The sequence below is a fragment of the Chiloscyllium plagiosum genome, unplaced genomic scaffold, assembly GCF_037043375.1.
Source record: "Chiloscyllium plagiosum isolate Xiang-an unplaced genomic scaffold, Cpla_swu_hap1 HiC_scaffold_49, whole genome shotgun sequence".
Classification (NCBI taxonomy): domain Eukaryota; kingdom Metazoa; phylum Chordata; class Chondrichthyes; order Orectolobiformes; family Hemiscylliidae; genus Chiloscyllium; species Chiloscyllium plagiosum.
In genome coordinates, this window is record NW_028270187.1 from 9,450,659 (window position 1) to 9,470,860 (window position 20,202).

Consider the following 20,202-nt stretch of genomic DNA (forward strand, 5'->3'; position numbering starts at 1 on the left):
CTCCAGGGACACACGGGCTTGAACGTAACTACAGAAAAGGGGCAGGCAATCGGCCATAACGACCCTTTCCATGGGCTGCTGCCAAGACTTCTTTATGGCCAGTTTGGCCAGGCCCATGAGCAGACCCACGAGGAGGTCTTCTGATTTACCCTTCACCCTCTGCAGTGGATGACCAAATATGAGAGTGTGCGAATGAAGTGCAGCCAAAAACAGAGGAGGAGGTTTTCTGGAAAACTAAAAAGGGAGTGAAAATTCCCACAGGCCATATATACATAGTCCACGGACTCCACAGCACCACAGAACAATCTGTTGGCCTCGGAGTTCTTGAACCACAACCAGCTCCTGTTTATTTCGTTTTCTGCTTTTTTATTCTCTATTTTACATTTTTCATTTTTCCCCTTTTTTCTTTACCCTCACACTTCCGTCTAACTGTGGTAGTGCTTATATTTTCCCCAGCACCTATGTTGTGTGTGTGCAGGTGAGAGAAAAGTGAAAGACAACAGGTGTACAAATCTTTATTCAATTCCCACCACCAGGAAGAAAGGAAACACCAGGGTGGCCAGTGACAAGCAGTTCCCTTCTCATCAAAGGGCAATGCTGCGTGAATAAAGAAGCGAAGGCAATGGTAGGGGTTAAATCAAAATAGAGATTCTGTTTATTTTTTCTATTTCTTTTGTTCTTACAGAATCAGTCTCCTCTCCTCTCTTCTCCCCTTTAAAACTCCTGTTTATTTTCTTTTCTAGAGTGATCAGTATGTCTGACACACCTGTTATTGTTTTTATTTTTTTCTATATTCCCCACACTACTGCCTAACTGCGGTAGTGCTCATTTTTATCCCCAGTACCTATGTTGTCTGTGCAGGTGTGAGACACAGTGAAAGACATAAGGTGGACGAATCGTTATTCAGTTTCTACCACCAGGAAGAAAAAAAAAGAAACACCCAAGTGGCCGGTAACAAGCAGTGCCCTTCACATCAGTGGGCAATGCTGTGTGATCAAACAGTGAAGGAGAGGGCAGAGATAACATCAAAATGCAGTTGGAGGACGAAATAATACACTCCACTCCATGTGGTACCCACCTCTTCCTGAACAGCTCAAGGGTGTTTGTGGACACCACGTGCTCCTTCTCCTGAGACACCCGGGCTCTAACATAACAGTTGAAGAGGGGCAAGCAGTCGGCCCTAACGAACCCCTCCACGGCCCGCTGCCGTGGCCAGTTTGTGGCCAGTTTGGCCAGGCCCAGGTGCAGACCAACGAGGTTGTGCTCACACTGGCCCTCACCCTTCCATACCGACTGCCTGAAGATTAGGAATGTTGGTCTGAAATGCATCCAAAAACAGAGAAGAAGATTTTCCAGAAAGTCAAAAAGGGAATGCAAGTTCACACGCCCACTATATGCATGGTCCACAGTCTCCAAAGCACCACAGAACAGGCAGTTAGACTGGGAGTCCGTGAACCACCACAAGCTCCTGTTTATCTCGTTTTCTTCTTTTTTATTCTAAATCTCCTGGTTACTTTTTCTCTATTTTTCTTTTTTTTTCCTTTTCTTCTTTACTCCCACATTACCGCCTTATTGCGGCAGTGCTTATATTTTCCGCAGCACCCATGTTGTTTGCGTGCAGGTGAGAGACAAAATGAAAGACAACAGTTGTACTAATCATTATTCAATTTCCACCACCAGGAAGAAAGGAAACACCAGGGTGGCCAGTGACAAGCAAGGCCCTTCTCATCAAGGGGCAAAGCTGCGTGATCAAACAAGCAAAGGCAAAGGTAGGGGTTAAATCAAAATAGAGTTGATCTTTATTTTTTCTTTGTCCCTTTTCTTCTTACAGAATCAGTCTCGTCTCCTCTCTTCTCCTTTTTAAAGTTCCTGTTTTTATTCCACAACACCAGGTTATAGTCCAACAGGTTTAATTGGAAGCACACTAGCTTTTGGAGCGTCGCTACAACCTGGTGATGTGTGAGTTTTAACTTTGTACACCCCAGTCCAGCACCGGCATCTCCAAATCATGACTTTTTTTTCATTTTCCTTTTTTTTCTCTCTTTTTCTTTTTTCCCCAACACCCATGTTGTGTGAGTGCAGGTGTGAGACACAGTGAAAGACTCAAGGTGTACAAATCTTTACTCAATTTTCACCACCAGGGGGTAAAGAAAAACCCAAGCGGTCAGTGACAAGCAGTGTGCTTCACATCAAAGAGGAATGCTGTGTGATCCATCAGTGAAGGGAAGAACAGGGATTAAATGAAAATAGAATTAGAGGGGGAAATAATACACTCCACTCCCTGTGGTGCCCACTTCTCCATGAACAGCTCAAGGGTGTTGGTGGACACCGTGTGCTCCCTGTCCAGAGACACCCGGGCTCTAAAATAACCGTTGAAGAGGAACAGGCAGTCGGCCCTAACGACCCCCCGACCCCCTCCCACCCCCCCCCCCCCCCCCCACACGGCCCGCTGCCTGGACCTGTTTATGGTCAATTTGGCCAGGCCCAGGAGCAGACCCACGAGGAGGTCCTCAGACCTGACCCCCCCCTTCTGTACTGGGTGTCCGAAGATCAGGAGCGTTGGACTGAAGTGCAACCAAAAAGAGAGAAGGAGGACTTTGAGGAAATCAAAAAGGGAATGCAAGCGCCCACACCCAATGTGAACATGGTCCAAAGACTCCACAGCACCACAGAACAAGCAGTTAGGCTGGGAGTCCGTGAACCACCACAAGCCTAGTTCAATTTTTTTCTTTTTTTATTGTAAATCTCCTGGTTATTTTTTCGCTATTTGTGTTTTTTTTTTCCTTTTTCTTTTTATTCCTTTTTTTTACCCTCACTCTACCGCCTAACTGCAGTCATTCTTTTATTTTCCCCAGAACCCGTGTTGTGTTTGTGCAGGTCAGAGAAAAAGTGAAAGACAACAGGTGTACAAACTTTTATTCAATTTCCACCAACAGGAAGAAAGGAAACGCCAGGGTGGCCAGTGACAAGCAATGCCCTTCTGGCCAAGGGACAATGCTGCGTGATCGAAAAATCGAAGGCAAAGATAGGAATTAAATTAAAACAGAGCTCCTGTTTATTTTTTTTTCTTCTTTACAGAATCAGTCTCCTCTCCTTTCTTCTCATCTTTAAAGTTCCTGTTTATTTCTGCCAGGCAGGATTACGCGATTGGTCCACGTTAACAGTCCAATGAGGAATCACATATTAATGATATTTACCTGACTGACCTCGTTCCAGTCATTACAAGAACACTCCCCGTATCTCTAACATTCATTGACATCTACAAATCTCCCAGTTTCTGAAACCAACTCCAGCTGCTGCAACCCTCTCTGTGTAAAATGCCTTTCAGTAGAACTTCTTAACAATCTCATGGTGGACCATTACACACTATGTTTTTCTGCTTTCTGCAAACTCTCGATCTAAACCTTGTCTACCCAGAACGTCTGTTATTAATATCTAACCGCTTCCAAAAACTCAATCCACCATAAAGAGGAAGGCGTTTTCGAAGCCAGGAGCTTCATAGTGCATAGAGAACTTTAAAGAATTAAGAATGTTTGTAGAAACTAGTGAGTTTATAGAGATGGGAATGGTTATAATATACGAAGGTTGCTACAGAGACTGGCAGTTTGTAAGCACTGAGGAATGAGCTGCGAAGTTGATTTGCAGACGTTCTGTCCCCGGTCCAGATGACATCTTCAGTGCTGTGGAGCCTCCTGTAAAGCGCTGCTGTTCTGTGCCTCCTGGAATGTATTTGGTTCTGTTTGTGTTACTTCTGATTGCCGGTTTTGGTTGTTCGTTTCACTGACCAGTACATTCGATGTAGGTACACATGTTCATTGATGGAGACAATGGATAAGTGCCATGCTTCTCGGAGAAAACTGGCTGCCACCTGTTTAGCTTGTCCTATAATCGTTGTGTTTGTGGTCTCTGTCATCTCAGTATATGGCTACTAATGGCAGCTGATCGTGGCGTCTAGTGGCTAGATGACGTTCCTGAATGCGGATTACTAGTTGTCTGCCTGTTTGTCACGTTACTTTACATAGCTCAGAACTGACAGCCAGACTCCTCCGACCACTGAGATTCATGACAGCCCATAAACCTGCAGCTATGCTCAGATAGCAACTCACCAGAATAAAAGATTCTGTACCCATCATGTGAAAGACAATTATAATTTACAAAAACTGTACGAAACCATATATAGGACAAACAGGCAGGCAGCTACCAATCTGCAACAACAAACTCCAGCATGCCACTAAATGCCATAACCATCCTGAAGAAGGGCTTATGCCCGAAACGTCGATTCTCCTGTTCCCTGGATGCTGCCTGACCTGCTGCGTTTTTCCAGCAACACATTTCCAGCTCTGATCTCCAGCATCTGCAGACCTCACTTTCGCCACAACCAGTGTCCCTAGTAGCTACACACACACAGATGAAAGAAGCCACAAGTTCGACTGGGATAACACAGCAACCATTGTACAAGCTAAATGAAGGACAGTCAGATAATTCCTAGAGGCAAGATACTCGGCCACAAACTCTATCAACAATCACATTGACCTTGAAAAATATATACTGGCCAATGCACAGAACAACTGGAACCTGTAACCACAAGCAACAGAAACCGAATCAAATAAATTCCAGAAGACGCAGTACAGCAGCATTTCACAGGAGGCTCAAAAGCACTGTCGATGTCACTTATACAGAGGACGAACTGTCTACAAATCCACTTCCCAGCTCAGCGAACACACCCACAATTGCATCAACCAGCACCCGAGCTACAAATCTTTATAGAAACGTTGACTAGAGGAAATAATCTGGGATTTTACTGGTTGGTTGTGTGTTTCAAGAGAAAAAAAAAGTTCTTGAGCTGCAAATGTGCAGGCCCATTACTGATCCTGGGATCTGCTTGTTCTGACTATGTGTCTCTGTATTCTGCGGAGGCTGGGGAGAGAGGTTATTATCGTCCTGATTGGATTTTGGAGCACAGTTCCAGTATAGGTGAATGCAGGTAAATGTGGTCAGGCAAGAGAGGGAATGTGAGATCTGCCTTATCTCATTATGGGGTTGTTTTCCAGAATGGATTTGGTAGCTGTAAATGCTTAATGTACTGGGGCTTGTTCCGTTCTTTGTCTATGTCTCAATGTGATTTTGAACTGAAACAATTATACAGAAATGACACTCTGCAGCAACAATTTCCAGGTATCAATTCCTAACCAGCGGTGAGATCAACAGATTCTCAGATATTACAGATGGAAAAAAAAATTGTTTCATCTGGTGTGGGTTCGACTTCCATCATTGATCATAATCAGTGAAGATAAACAGTTCACTTCCATCACAGTGTGAGGTCAATTTACAGCCTCATGTGCCTGGCTGCTCTGTCCCGCCCCCCGTTTTTATTTCTGCTGCAGATGGATGCAGAGAGCTACATAATATGATAATTTGCCTAGATATCCTATCATCAGGTTTCGTTAAGGGTTTAACTTTTCAAATGCTATTGCAGGCAAAGTATTGATATGGCTGGTCCAGCTCCTTTATCACTTCAACCAAAATCTAAAATAGCTATTGCCTCTGTAATTTTCTTCAGCCCTTAGAACAATCCATATCCCTGTATCCCTGTAATACCCCCGAGTCTGTACCCCCTGTAATACGCAGAGGAGATCATTCTGAACACTGCCGCATTAGGCAAATATATATATTTTTGTTAAAGCCCTTATTCTGACTCCCGGAGACTATTTGACTTCAGATGCAATTCGAGGCACCTTTTTAAAATGGTTTGAAAGTTTCTGCCTCTTCTCCACTTCCACGTGTGACTCCCAGATTCCTATCGTACTCTGGGTGAAATGACAACTTTCCTCACCACGTCTCTAATATTTTTACCAATTACATTAAATATTTGCTGCTGGTAAGAGAGCTCTCATGCAAGAATGAGATGCTCTCTCCCTCTTGACCCGGGCCTCTGACAATATGTACACCCCAATCTACTTTTTTCTTTTCAGCATATTCCGTTCCAATGTTTCCTCAAAGTTGCGCTTCCAATTTCACACATGATGACGAATCTCCACTGTACTCTCTCAAGTTCATTTCATCCTTCCATGTGATGGGGTGACCAGAAGTGCGCACAGTATACAAGCGGCGACTGAACTAATTATTTATTCAGTTCCAGCATAAGGTTCCTGCTCTGAAATGCTGCACTTCAGTTGATAGAGGGAATGATTCTAAGTGCTGCCATAATAAGCAGGAATCTGTCCACATTGACTCTACCCTCATTTATTATGTATTCTTCTCTATTGTTGACATTCTAAACTAACTTGCCTTATCTGATTTGCTTGTTCCATTTCCTTGGATCCCATAGATTCTGTTTTTAAACGGTATACCATGTGGTTTCTTGTCACATCCAAGTAAGTCAAATCACCTTATAAATCACTGCCTCAAAACGACAGAATCAGATGATTTACACACTATCTTTCTTAAACGAAACAAGGCTGACTATCCTGGTGTCCCTGGGACTTCATCAGTGACCGCTTTCCCTGCGTCTTAGAACTCCATGCTCGACTGATATAGTCATCCCCCGTCCATATTAAACTAGTCGCAGTGGTTGTCGTTCTCCAGTCCTTCAGCACCATTCCTTTATCCAGGCAAGATTGGATGCTGGTGGTCAGTATAAAGCAAAGGAATTTACCCCAGCTTCTTCTGACAGTCTGGGATATTGCGTTAACCCCTCCTAAAGATTTGAATCTCCTTTATAATCCCCCTCTACATAAGTTTCTAACTCGCAATGTTCCACAACACACGTATAACACCTCCCTGTTTTGTTACAGACAGACATGAGCAGAAGTCATCTTTGATTTGGTCGTCTTTGATTAGGGTGGCACAGTGGTTAGCACTGCTGCCTCACAGCACCAGAGGCCTGGGTTCAATTCTCGCCTCAGGCGACTGACTGTGTAGAGTTTGCATGTTTTCCCCGTGTCTGCGTGGGCTTCCTCCGGGTGCTCCGGTTTCCTCCCACAGGCCAAAAATATGCAGGTTAGGTGAATTGGCCATGCTAAATTGCCAGTAGTGTTAGGTGAAGGGATAAATGTAGGGGAATGGGTCTGGGTGGGTTGTGCTTCGGCGGGTCGGTGTGGGCTTGTTGGGCCGAAGGGCCTGTTTCCACACTGTAAGTAATCTAATCTAAAGTCTCGTTTTGGTCGAGTTTGTTGGATGGTTTCTCTCCACAAGTCGAAGTGAATATTCTCAAGATATTAACTCCAAGCAGCCTCAGAAACTGCCTCTCGGGACCTCCGCTCATCTGAATTAGCCGGATAATATTTCCCTTCGTCATAAGAACTGCCCACTGCCAGAATACCCGAGAATGGATCGGCCTCCTTGTTTCAGGTACCATTTTAAAAATGTCATTGCGCTCTTGGATTGTCCATACGAAAATGCCCTGGAAATGGCAGAGGGGAGTAAACTGGGGCCCTATTTTGTGCATAAGCTCTTGCGTTTCTAGCGAATTACATGGTGCAGGACAGAGACATTATCTTCCTCCAGGACTGACATGTGATGTCATGACTCGACTTCCTGCCAGCTTGTTCCGAGATTGACCCCTGTGTCAGTGAGGTGCCAGTCTTCTGTGTGAATGCCAAGCAGAGTACAAAGGAGGTCAGTGACCTTCTCCACTCAGCCAGGGTAAATGCCACCATGTGCTCTTTATGACCTCGCCCTCATTCTATTTCTGTTACTACACCCACCTCCCACCAAAGCTTATGATCTTCCACTCTCACTGAATGCAGCGCTATCTCTCCTTTTCTCTCTGATCTGTTCTCTGGCCCTCTCCCCAACTCTGCCTAGTGTGTGTGCTGCCCACTCATTCACTCAGGACACCTCACCACTTTTCCCCCAGTAGTACCCGCATGAACAACTGTACCAACCGCTCCAATCTCCCTTAAAGCCTCTTGTAATTCTCTTATTCCGGAAGTAAGCATGCCACAATAGGGCAGAAAGAGAGAAGAGGAATGGGGACATTCCAGGATTCAGCTGCTCACCCCTAAGAGGGGAAGGGTCCTGACCCTAACAACCACCGAGAGGCTGACTGACCGTGTCTAAGCTCCCAGAGTGGTACCTGAGACTATCCTTGACCTACTGTGCTGGAAACCTTGACTGACTCTCGACAATGATATCAAGCTTCCTGTTTTTGTGTCTGTGCTAAAGCACAAGAAACTACAGCAGTTGTATGAGCCTGGTAGCGCTGGCTGATGGTATTACTGCTAAGCCGAGGATAAAGCAAGGCAATAATTCAGTGAGAATTCAAACCAGCTCAAAGTGAGTGCGTGCAAGCACAGAGTGAGCAGCCCCGAGGTACAGTCCATGAGCTGGGTGTGTATTCCTGAGCACAAGTTTCTTGCAGGAGCATTGGAATGAAGGTTGTCACTGCAACCTGAGCTGCAGGATTGAAATGCAGAAGCGTACTGTTAGTGTGTCGCCGATGTCCTATGATATCATAGTGAGGCTGGCATGTGACAGATGCCAGCAGTGGCGTGTGTGGAGTACACACAGTTTCTATCTGTGCAGCGTCCCCGAAATGTTGTTGCTCAAGATGGAAGTCGCAGGAGCGAGGGGTGAGATGACATCACCAGCCACCAGCTCAGAATTGCATGTCAAATTCACAATGTTGAGTTTCCCCACAGTGGGTGGGGAAATATGAACCTTCGAATTGATGAGGAGAGATCTACATTAATGTGGCTGTTGATTATCCATAATTATTCAATCAGTATCTCACTCCTCCCTTACTAAAATCTTGTCTCTGAGAACGGAATAACACAGCCCAGCAAGCCAGCACTGACACATGATGCCTTCTAAAATTAAAAAGGAAGCATTGGCTTCTACTAGTTCTATGCCATTCTATTCACTGCTATTCATCCCTTTGTTAAGATACCTCTTAAACGTCGTTATTGTAACTTCTTCTCCTCTATCCGTGCATTCCAGGCATCTTCACATTCTATCTGGAAAAGAAGAAAAAAGCTTGCCTATCATATTTCCTTCAAACATTTCCCCTTTGATGTAAAACCTATAGTTCCTAGTAATTGTTTTTTTCTACTCTGGAATAAAGCCAACAAGTATGCTTCTATCTATGTCTCTGATGATTTTGCAAATTTCCACAGGGTTGCCTTTCAGCAACTGAAGGAGCAAGCTTGCAGATAGCTGGTTTTCCAAGTGCCTGTTGTTTTTGTTCTGCTTGATGGCAGTGGGTTAGTGTCCAAGTGAAAATACATCAAGCATATCAGATTTCTCCTTGTATCTGGATTTAGCAGCCAGACCCTTTTAACTTTAGAAACACGTTTTCACTGAGCCACTTAAAACTCCTCTCAGAATCTCTGCCACTGCTCTGATTCTGATTTATCTTCTCGTTTTTATTTCCTGTTCACTTGAATGGAATCTGCTCTCCGCTAAATAAAATTAGACTAGGTCATAATAAAACTCCAATTCGTAGTCTAGATTTGTCTTTATAAAACTTACGTAAAGGGATGAATTATGATCACTTTTCTTGAAATGCTGCCCTTTTCCTTCCATATGGCGATGGTTTTGAATGTGAATTTCTATCTCAGGAATGCCATGGTATTCATACGTGCTGCTGGGTGTAGTTAGTGGAGGGACTGAGTGATTGTAGATGGGAACCATTCCAGTAGGCGACACAGTCTTTAATCGAGTAAACATTGTTTGAGTACTGTTGGAGCTGCATTCATTCAGACAAGTGGAGATTATTCCATCATATTCCTGAGTTGAATCTCGGAAATAATTGACAGGCTTTTGCAAGACAGGAGAAACGTTACTAGATGCAAAATTCCCAACTTCAGACCTGATGTTCTAACCATAGCAGCTATATGGTCTTGCATAAACATGAAAATGTTAGTACCAGTGGATTTAGCAAGCACTAATGTTTTTGGATCTTAAATAGCGATAGTGAAATGGTTTATGATAATCATATTCTGTCATTTAAGTGTCACGAATGTTACTTTTCACTTGTCAGGCCAAGCCTGACTGTTGTCCAAGCCTTGCTGCATTTGGACTCATTTTGTGATCAGAGGAGTTGAGAATTATAAACTCATGAGAAAACGTCATTATATCTGATCTTATGAAGGAGCAAGCTTGCAGATAGCTGGTTTTCCAAGTGCCTGTTGTTTTTGTTCTGCTTGATGGCAGTGGGTTAGAAGGTGCTGCCAAATCAACGTTGGAGTAGTGAATCTTGTCAATAGTATACACTGCTACTACTGAGCATCAATGGCGGAGGAAATGGATGCTTGTGGAAGTCATATCAATTAAATGGGTTGTTTTTGTCCTAGGTTATTCCTGGGATGCAATCCCTCACACGCTTTGCAGAGTCAGCAGGTGAGTACTCACTGCAGAATTCCTAGCCTCTGACCTGCACGTGAAGGTGATGTTATTTATGTGTCTAGTCCAGGACAGTTTCTGGTCAATAAAAGCAGCTAGGATGCAGATAAGCACCGTGTTGGGGGTCCAGTCATGGTAATACTTTTGAAAATCAAAGAAACATGTTTTGACTCTTTATTGTTTTATTAGTCTCACGTTTGTGCGTCGTGAACACATTACTTGCCATTTGTCAGACTAAAACTGGATGTTTTCCCAGTCTTATTGCAGTTATACATAGACGTTTTCAGAAATGGTATAATCAATGCATATTCCCATTCCTGACCTTATGATTGAGAGAAGGTAATTGCAGCAACTGAAAATGATTGAGTCGTGGACACTCTTTCCTGAGGATTGGCTGCTGAGCAGTACTGAAGTTCTAATTACTGACACTGTTAATGTTTTTGTTTGTTGGTGATAATTTCAAACAGCAGAATACCTCCCCCAGATTCCAACTAACTATAATTTTACTTGGGCTCTGATTGTCACTCACTGTTAAATTGTGCCTCTTTGGAATTCTGCTCTTTTGAACTGAGCTTGTAATGTGGTCAGGAGTTGAGTGAGCCTGAGGGACACTAGCTGAATTACACTAAGCAGCTTGTTGCTAATTGGTCACTTTATTGCTGACACCTTCCTTCACATTTACATGCTAGATCGTACACTAATGAGTCAGTGACTGGCTGAAATGCAAGTGTCCTGCTTTTGTTTACAGGATATACTTTGGCCCTTTATCACTTTGTTGATAGATCGCAGCGTTCGTACTGGAATGCAACAGGTTGACTAGAGATATGGCAACCTGTTGAGTTCAATCACAATTTGGAGTGTCTCCAGCCATTTCCTGACATTGTGAGGATTGAATCGAATTGTCTAATGTCTGGCATCTGTGATTCTGGGGCCCAGTCAAGAAGGCCGAAATGAATCATCTGCTCCGCACTTACAAATGCATCTGGATTGAGGTTTCTCCTACGTGCTGCATTTCCCCATAAATGGGGATTTCATTGTTGGAGAGCAGCATCGTCCTCCAATTGTGTCTTTCATTGTCCACTATCTTTTATGAATACTTGACTGCTGAGATAGATCTTAACCATTGATTGTGGGACGAATGAACTCGGTAAAACACTTGCACCTTATGCTGTTTGACATGCAACTTGTCCTGTTTCTTAGCCTCAGACAATAGGATGTTTCCCAGGTTGCCCCTCATACCTAGGCCAGCCTGGTGCTGCTCCCCACATGTACTTCTACCGTCTTTACTGAAAGAGGGTCGTTCCCGCGCTTGATTGTTACTGTGGAGTGAGAGTTATGCCGGGTGGTGTGGTTGCAGATTGTATGAGGTGTACAGAGTCCGATTCTGCTGCCGCTGATGGCCCACTGCACCTCATAGGCGTCTCGTCGTCACTTGCTCGGTCTGAATAAAGTCTGACCCATTTAGCATACAGGTTTTTCCGAAACATGGTGAAGGGTCTCCAGTATGTGAAGATGGCCCTTCCATCCCTCAAGGACTGTACAGCACCTAATTTTAACAGTTTATTAAATGAAGACGGGCATCTGCAGCAGGTGGATTGTCGATTATGCTGTCAAGTATATGTTTCCCTTTTAATGATTACCTCGCAACCTGCCGCAGAACAGTCTAACAACCACAGGATCCAGCATCAACGTTGAGCACGATATTGACTTTATACCTAGGGACTGGCCCCACCCTACCCCCGCGCATGACGCTGCGCTGTCAGTGGGAGAGAACTGATATTGCTTTGGATATGATCGAATTCGCAGAGTCCTTTACAGCCAATGTCTGACTATTGCTTGGGTTAGTCTGTAGGAAATAAAAATAAACCATATGTCATTATTTTTCAATTGAAAACAATTGAAGTGAACAAGAATTAAATTACAAGAGTACGCACCACCTATTCAGTGACTGTAGTAAATAGCTGATTCATGTTCAGTTCAGTAAACATGCCATCTTTCAGTCAGCAAAGTGATTGAAAATGACAATGAAAAAAAGCCTGAATTCAGACATAGTGTTACATAGGGCCACTCCATTATCTCCAAAACCGCTGACCATATCTTAAATCTGTTCAGAGAGATTCCAAACTGACGCTGGACAGTTATTTACGCAATCTCTCACAACAGACCAGTTAGAGAACAACAGGGCAATGCGTGTGGCAGACTGGCCAAAGGACCAGCAGAGGATTCTCTGATAGTCAAAACGCAGTTCAATCATTGTAAAAATGACCGGTAAACAACCACGACTTTTAAGTTTATCGGATGTACTGTGCCACTGAACATCTGAAATTCTGCACCTTGGACCCGATCCTGAATGAAGTTGCTTTAAAGATGATGGACTCCTGCAGCACGTGGCGTCTTACATTGAATCCCTCATAAACCATATCCAGTGTCTGCCACGTCCACAATGTCAGTATCAAATAGAATTGTGCAGCAACATTGATGGCGAGCATGACCTCAGCCGAACGTTACACGATTTGAGCTGGACATTTCTATGTAAATGCTTTCAGCCTTAACCTCAACATTAATAGCAAAGTCTCTTTACTGAAGGTAATATATCATTCGATAATAAACATTTTTTGATTGTCCGATAAGTACAAAATCCACCCATTTATTAGTTCAAATTTCTGACAACAATATGAGGAAACTAATGCGCGAATCACAGTGAAGAGCATTGAAATAATGAGTCCTGTTACCATACCAAAGCAAATTATTATTAAGTACAAGGACTTTGAAAGTATACAATTATTTCCCCTGTACTGATATAATGTGCTAAAATTCACGGAAAATTATCTTCATGGCATCATTATCACTATGTGTCTAAACATTATGCAGCCAGATATAGCGACATTTTCAATTGTCTTTGTCTATTTGAAAAGTCAATGATGTGATATATGAAAGTCAATGTCGGTGTTTTGCTAGGTATGCAGGCCATGCCTCTGAAAAACTGACAGATTGTTTCAACCAGCATATGCCTTCAACTGTTCACAACAAGTAAGTTACTGACTGAACTCAACCAGCCTGAGTTCACAAAACCCAAAGCTCAGTGTCTAGCATTGGTAATTTTTGGTAAGAATATTTCATTCCAATTTATTCATGGAATGTGATTGGGCCATTATTTATTGCCCATTCCTTATTGCATTTGGGAATGTGCTGGTGAGTTGCCACATTGAACCACTGCAGTCCATATGTTGTGGGTAGACTTACAATGCCATTGGTAAGGGAACTTGAAACAGTGACACGGAAGGAATGGCAATATTTTTCCAAATCAGGAAGGTGTATGGCTTGGAGCGTAAGCTGAACATATTTCTGCTGCCTTTGTGCGTCTTGATGGTTATGGTTTCAGAGGTACTTTCAAAAGAGCTTTTGTAAATTTCTGCAGAGCACCGTGTGGTTGGCAGGCATTGCTGCTGCTGAGTGTGAACGGACACCAACGACTTTTCCATAATGCAGCGACTGGACATGTATGCAGTACCTTAAAAGTGGCCTTAGCAGCATCTAGCACAGCTGTAACTTGACATCAGAACTCGTACACTCAAAACTCTGACCAATGCAGGCAAATGAGCTAATCTGCTTCTTCAGTCCCCTGTCTACATGTGATGGGGTTTCAAGGAACTATGTATGTGCACCGCAAGTTGTCTCTGTTTGACGAAACTCCCACGAGGTTTATCAATAACTGTGCAAATCCTGTCCTGGTTTGTGTTACTAAAAACAACACCTTATATTGATCTGAATTAAACACCATTTGCGATTCCTCAGCCTACTGGCTCAGTTGATCAAGATCTTGTTGCAATCTTCGATAGCATCCTTCACTATCCCCTATACCACAAACTTTAGTACAAGCCGCAAACTTTCTAATCATGTCACCTATATTCTCATTTAAATCATATATGAGTGACAAACAATACAGGAGCCAGAACCAATCCTTGCAGTATACTGCTTGTTGCAGACCTCCAGACTGAACAACATCTCTCAACTACTATACTCTGCCTCATACTGTCAAGCCAATTTTGTGTACAACTGGCTAGCTCTCTTTGGATCCTATGCGATCTAAACTTACCAACCAATTCAGTGCAGAACTTGATTGAAGGATTTGATATGTCCATGTACGCAATATCTACAATCTCGTCTTCATCTATCTCTTGGTCACCTCCTTCAAAAAAATTCAATCAAATATGTGAGGAACGACTTTTTTTCATGCACAACCTCATACTGATTATCTATGATCATTCCTTGCCTTTCCAAATACATGTAAATCATGTGTCTCAGATTTCCCTCCAACAACTTACCCTTCACTGACATCAGGCTTGTTAGTCTGTAGTTTCCCGGATTGTCTTACCACATTTCTTAAATAATGGCACCATATTAGCTAACTCCCAGTTTTCTGACACCTCACCCGTGGCAATAGATTGTGTAAATATCCCTGCGAGAGACCATCACTTTTTTAGCTTCCCCCAAAATTCTGGAATACACCAGATCAGGTCCCTGGATGCAACACATAATAGACAATAGACAATAGGAGCAGGAGTAGGCCATTCTGCACTTCGAGCCTGCACCACAATTCAATATGATCATGGCTGATCATCCTTAAATAGTATCCTGTTTCTGCCTTATCTCCATAACCCTTGATTCCACAATCCTTGAGAGCTCTATCCAACTCTTTCTTAAATGAATCAAGAGACTGGGCCTCCACTGCCCTTGGGGCAGAGCAGCCCACACAGCCACCACTCTCTGGGTGAAAAAGTTTCTCCTCATCTCTGTCCTAAACGGTCTACCCCGTATTTTTAAGCTGTGTCTTCTGGTTCGGCACTCACCCATCAGCGGAAACATGTTTCCTGCCTCCAGAGTGTCCAATCCTTTAATAATCTTATATGTCTCAATCAGATCCCCTCTCAGTCTTCTGTGGTCTCACCAGGGCCCTGTACAGCTGCAGAAGAACCTCTTTGCTTCTATACTCAATCCTTCTTGTTATGAAGGTCAGCATGCTATTAGGCTTCTTCACTACCTGCTGTATCTGCATGCTTACCTTCATTGACTGGTGCACAAGAACACCCAGACCTCTCTGTACTGCCCCTTTACCTAGATTGATTCCATTCAGGTAGTAATCTGCCACCAAAGTGGATAACCATACATTTATCCACATTAAACTGCATCTGCCATGCATCTGACCACTCACCTAACTTGTCCAGGTCACCCTGTAATCTCCAACATCCTCATCACATTTCACCCTGCCACCCAGCTTAGTATCATCAGCAAATTTGCTAATGTTATTACTAATACCATCTTCTATATCATTAACATATATTGTAAAAAGCTGCGGTCCCAGTACCGATCCCTGCGGTACCCCATTGGTCACTGCCTTCCATTCCGAAATGGAGCCGTTTATCACTACTCTGTGTTTCCTATCAGCCAACCAACGTTCAATCCAAGTTAGTCTTTTGCCCCCAATACCATGCGCCCTAATTTTTGCTCACTAACCTCCTATGTAGGACTTTATCAAAAGTTTTCTGAAAGTCCAGGTACACTACATCTACTGGATTTCCCTCGTCCATCTTCAGAGTTACATCCTCAAAAAATTCCAGATGATTAGTCAAGCATGATTTCCCCTTCATAAATCCATGCTAACTCTGACCTATCCTGTTAATACTATCCAGATGTGTCGTAATTTCATCCTTTATAACAGACTCCAGCATCTTTCCCACCACTGAGGTCAGACTAATTGGTCTATAATTTCCTGCTTTCTCTCTCCCACCTTTCTTAAAAAGTGGTATAACATTCGCCACTCTTCAATCCTCAGGAACTGATCCCGAATCTATCAAACTCTGGAAAATAATCACCAACACATCCACGATTTCTCGAGCCACCTCCTTCAGTACCCTGGGATGTAGACCATCAGGCCCCGGGGACCTATGAACTTTCAGACCTAACAGTCTCTCCAACACCAATTCCTGGCAAATATAAATTCCCTTAAGTTCAGGTCCTTCAGCCACTGTTACCTCAGGGAGATTGCTTGTGTCTTCCCCAGTGAACACAGATCTGAAGTACCAATTCAATTCTTCAACCATTTCTTTGTTCCCCGTAATATACTCCCCTGTTTCTGTCTTCAAAGGCCCAATTTTAGTCTTAACCTTTTTTGGCCTTTCACATACCTAAAAAAGCTTTTTAAAAAGCCTTTTAAAGTCTCCCCATACCACCATCTCTGTTATGTAGACACATTTCAGATTTCACTATTTCTTTCCGAAAGATCTCTAGCTTCCGTTACCTCCTTCGCAGTAAACACTGATGCAAAATACTCGTTTAGTGTCTCATCCATCTCCAGCGGTTCCACACACAGGTGGATTGCGTTCATTAAGCGGCCCTTTTCTCTCCCTTGTTAATTTTTTTTACCAATACTGTATCTGTCGAATCTCTTTGGATTTTCCTTAACCCTACTTGCAAAGATATATCATGTCTCCTTTACCTTTTCTGATTCCCCTCTTGACTCTCTGTGGGTTCACTCGATCCTTTCTGTCTATAACTGATATATAGACAGAGACTGCATTTCTTGCGTGATCCATCATCTGACATGTACCGCTTCAAACTGAATTAAATATACTGCCTCTGGACTCCGTTGTCCTATTTTTGAAGGCCTCCCATTTTCCAGCTTTCCCTTTACCCGCAAATATCTGCTCCTAATAAACGTTAGACAGGTCTTCCTTCATACCGTCAAATTGGCCTTCCTTCAATTTAGAGCTCTAACTCATCGTTCTCCCCCACAGACACCTGAGTCACTGACCTTGCCTTATTTCCCAAGAGAAAGACAAGTTTTGCTCCTTGTCTAGTAGGTATACTCATAGTATGAATAAGAAACCTTTATTGTACACCCTTAGCGTTTCCTTCTGCTTCTAAGCCCTGAACACTAGGGCAGACCCATTCAATGTTTGGCAAGTTAAAATCCCCTCCGCTTACAACCTTATTCATCTTCCAGATACCTGAGAACTCCGATCAAATTTGCTTGAAGAAATTGAGGGCTGCAGGTGCTGGAGATCGTTGTCAAAAAGTATGGTTCTGGAAATGTACAGCCAGTTATGTAACAACCAAGGAACAGGAGAGTTGATGATTCGGGCATAAGCCCTTCATGAGGAATGAGACTTGTGGGCGAAGGGGGCTGAAAGATAAATGCGGGTGGGTTGTGGGTGGGGCGCGGGGTGTGGCATTGTGAGCAGCATTTAACATTGAATGATGGGATAAAAGCCAAATATCGAGTTGTAATTCAATACGTTAGAAGACAAATAAGGTTTCAGGACGAGGCTGAACGGAAACAGATTCCATGAGTTGGATAAAACTTTCATGGCTCCTTGTATATTTCGAACTGCAGATGTCAGCCTAAACTAAAGATCCGTATAATAGTAACAGAGTTTAGGAATGACGCACATGATTATTTATTTTTAGAGTAATGTACAGTGTTACAGGTGACGTACATTTCATAATAATCTGTAATTTCTCAGCATATTTTAATGGATATAATGTGCTCCTTTTCTTTTGTAAGGCGAAATTTGTAAGGGAAACAGAAAATGTAATGGATCCCTCCTCTTTCAGGTCTCAGACAAATTGCTACAGTATTTAAAATAAAGACTGATTATTATCAGTTCAATTGATTTTAGAGTATTGTTGATTTATTTTACTCTCACAGATCCCTGCAAATTAAATCCCTGCTAACCAATTAACCTGAGTGAATTTTGTCAGGTACTGAAGGAGTGATCCAGCCGCACCAATTGACAAGAGACGGAGGGCGCTACAAGGTGAGCTTTGTAACTTTGGTTCATCTCTCTCCCTTGGCTAACCTCAATAGTTGTCCGCCATTGCAGAGGACACGAGTAGGTGACGGTTTCCGAATCTAAAATCTAAATATTTTTTCAGTAGATTGTGATTGAGCGGAGTTGATCAGGAATCCGAGAAATTCACGCTGGGATTTGTTGTTTAAATTTTGAGGTTTTTAAGGTATCAGAGAGCGACTTTTACTTTTCAGCTTTGGCCGGTATTTCCGATTGTTTTTGGTAGCAGGAATAACAAAGTGCTGTGTGCTGTAATATGGGTAAGGCCTTAGATATGACTGAGAATAATTCATCATTAAAGTTTGTGTTGTAAATGTCCCGATTATGAGCGGAACTTGCGTTGGCTGTCGGTAATATTGTATAATAAATTGGATAAAGATGTCTGGCCACTGGCGGGGTTGGAGGGGTAGGGGTCTGAGACTTAGAAGTTTGCAAATACGCCGAAAAACAAATTTCGTTGAAAACCACTAGCCCTAAATGTAAAACTCTTATCTCACACTGTGCGCAGGAATCCATTAGGCGCCACGAGTACTCACAATTGATGAATTGCTGGGACAATACTCAAGAAAGAAATATAGCAGAGTACTCAAACGGTATTCTGTTGGGAAACTTTTAAATTTGAGTGTGCACTCAGCAATTTGAAAAATCAGACCTTAGGCAAAGCAGCTGCGGAACAGACTGGGGGATCCCCGACGTTCATCTGGCATGCCAATTTTCCCTGATTCAAGTGATACAGGTGATGAAGAAGCTTTAATAGTTCCCCCTCCTCCTTCCCCACCCCCATCCCTTACCTTATCTTCCACTTCTATTTCTATGTCAGCTGTCATACAGCCTGTTGCACACCGCAACAGATCTCGTATTGACGCCTCATTTGAACAACAGCCCGGCATCTCCTTAGATAAATCTCTTCATAAAATTTCTCTTCAGCCTGCAAATGAAGAACCCCTCCCTCTACCACCACCCCCTGCCGATTATCCACTTAGGTCGGTTTTAAATCCACGAGCTGCTGCTGATAATCAGGCAGAACGATTCATTCGGGTCGGGCAGGCCTTTAAACCCCACGAGCTGTGTTTAATAATGGCGCAATGTGTGTCCTACAGGGATGATCCTAAAGCCTTTCTCAATTATTTGAGAGGCACTGCAACAATGTATGATGCTACCACTCGGGACCAATATTCCCTTATTAGTAGCTCCCTTCCTCCTGATCTGGGTGAAAGATGGAAGGCCGAATTGTGTGTAAGTGGGGACACATGAGTTACATTTTGTACTGCCCACCAAGATGAGGATGATCCGCACACACTGACGCTCACATCATTACAGCGTGCATTCCAGAAACCTGTCGATATCTCTTAATATCTTGACTGTACATCCTCCCTTAAAGAGGAAGCCACTGCATTTTTAACCCTTTCTGTGGCATGTATGCTCTCTATTCTGGGGATGCTTCTTTTGTTGAAGGAGGACAGTCCCCTCAGTTTAATGCAATGCCTGACAAGGTAGCATCTTCTATAAAAACTAATAATATGGGTTGGTCTGAAAATAGTAAAGTCTAGTTGTGCTAACTAATGAAGCAATGACCGTGACCACCTCCTTGGTCTTGCTACTATACCCCGCATCAAGCAGGATATTGTACAGAGATCTGCTTGCCACCATTCTTCTTGGCCCACGATGGAATGGGGGCACCAGATTGACTGGCACAGGTACAGATCGTTTCCTAATGACTGCCATACTTCACCACCAGGGTCCCCTTCCCATAATGCCTGTTTCAACTGCGGGCGAGTGGGTCACTATGCGAGGGATTTTTCATTACTCCACAAACGGGGACAGTGTTCTGGCAGAAAACACACATCCTTCACTACGTTTAACTCTTTTTGGCACTCCCAGGCCAACTATCCTGTCCTCTCACGAAACCACATTGAGGAGCCCACAGCAATACTTCACATTGAAGGTATCCCTCTTCCCTTTCTGATTGACATTGATTTGATTCACTCTATCCTATCGTGCCAAATCT

The 20,202-nt window shown here is 43.3% G+C and overlaps 1 pseudogene; it reads left to right on the forward strand.

The window, feature by feature from the left end:
- The first annotated feature begins 19,271 nt into the window (after positions 1 to 19,271).
- The window catches only part of LOC148135501 (uncharacterized), a 29,183-nt pseudogene continuing 28,252 nt past the window's right edge, over positions 19,272 to 20,202 (forward strand).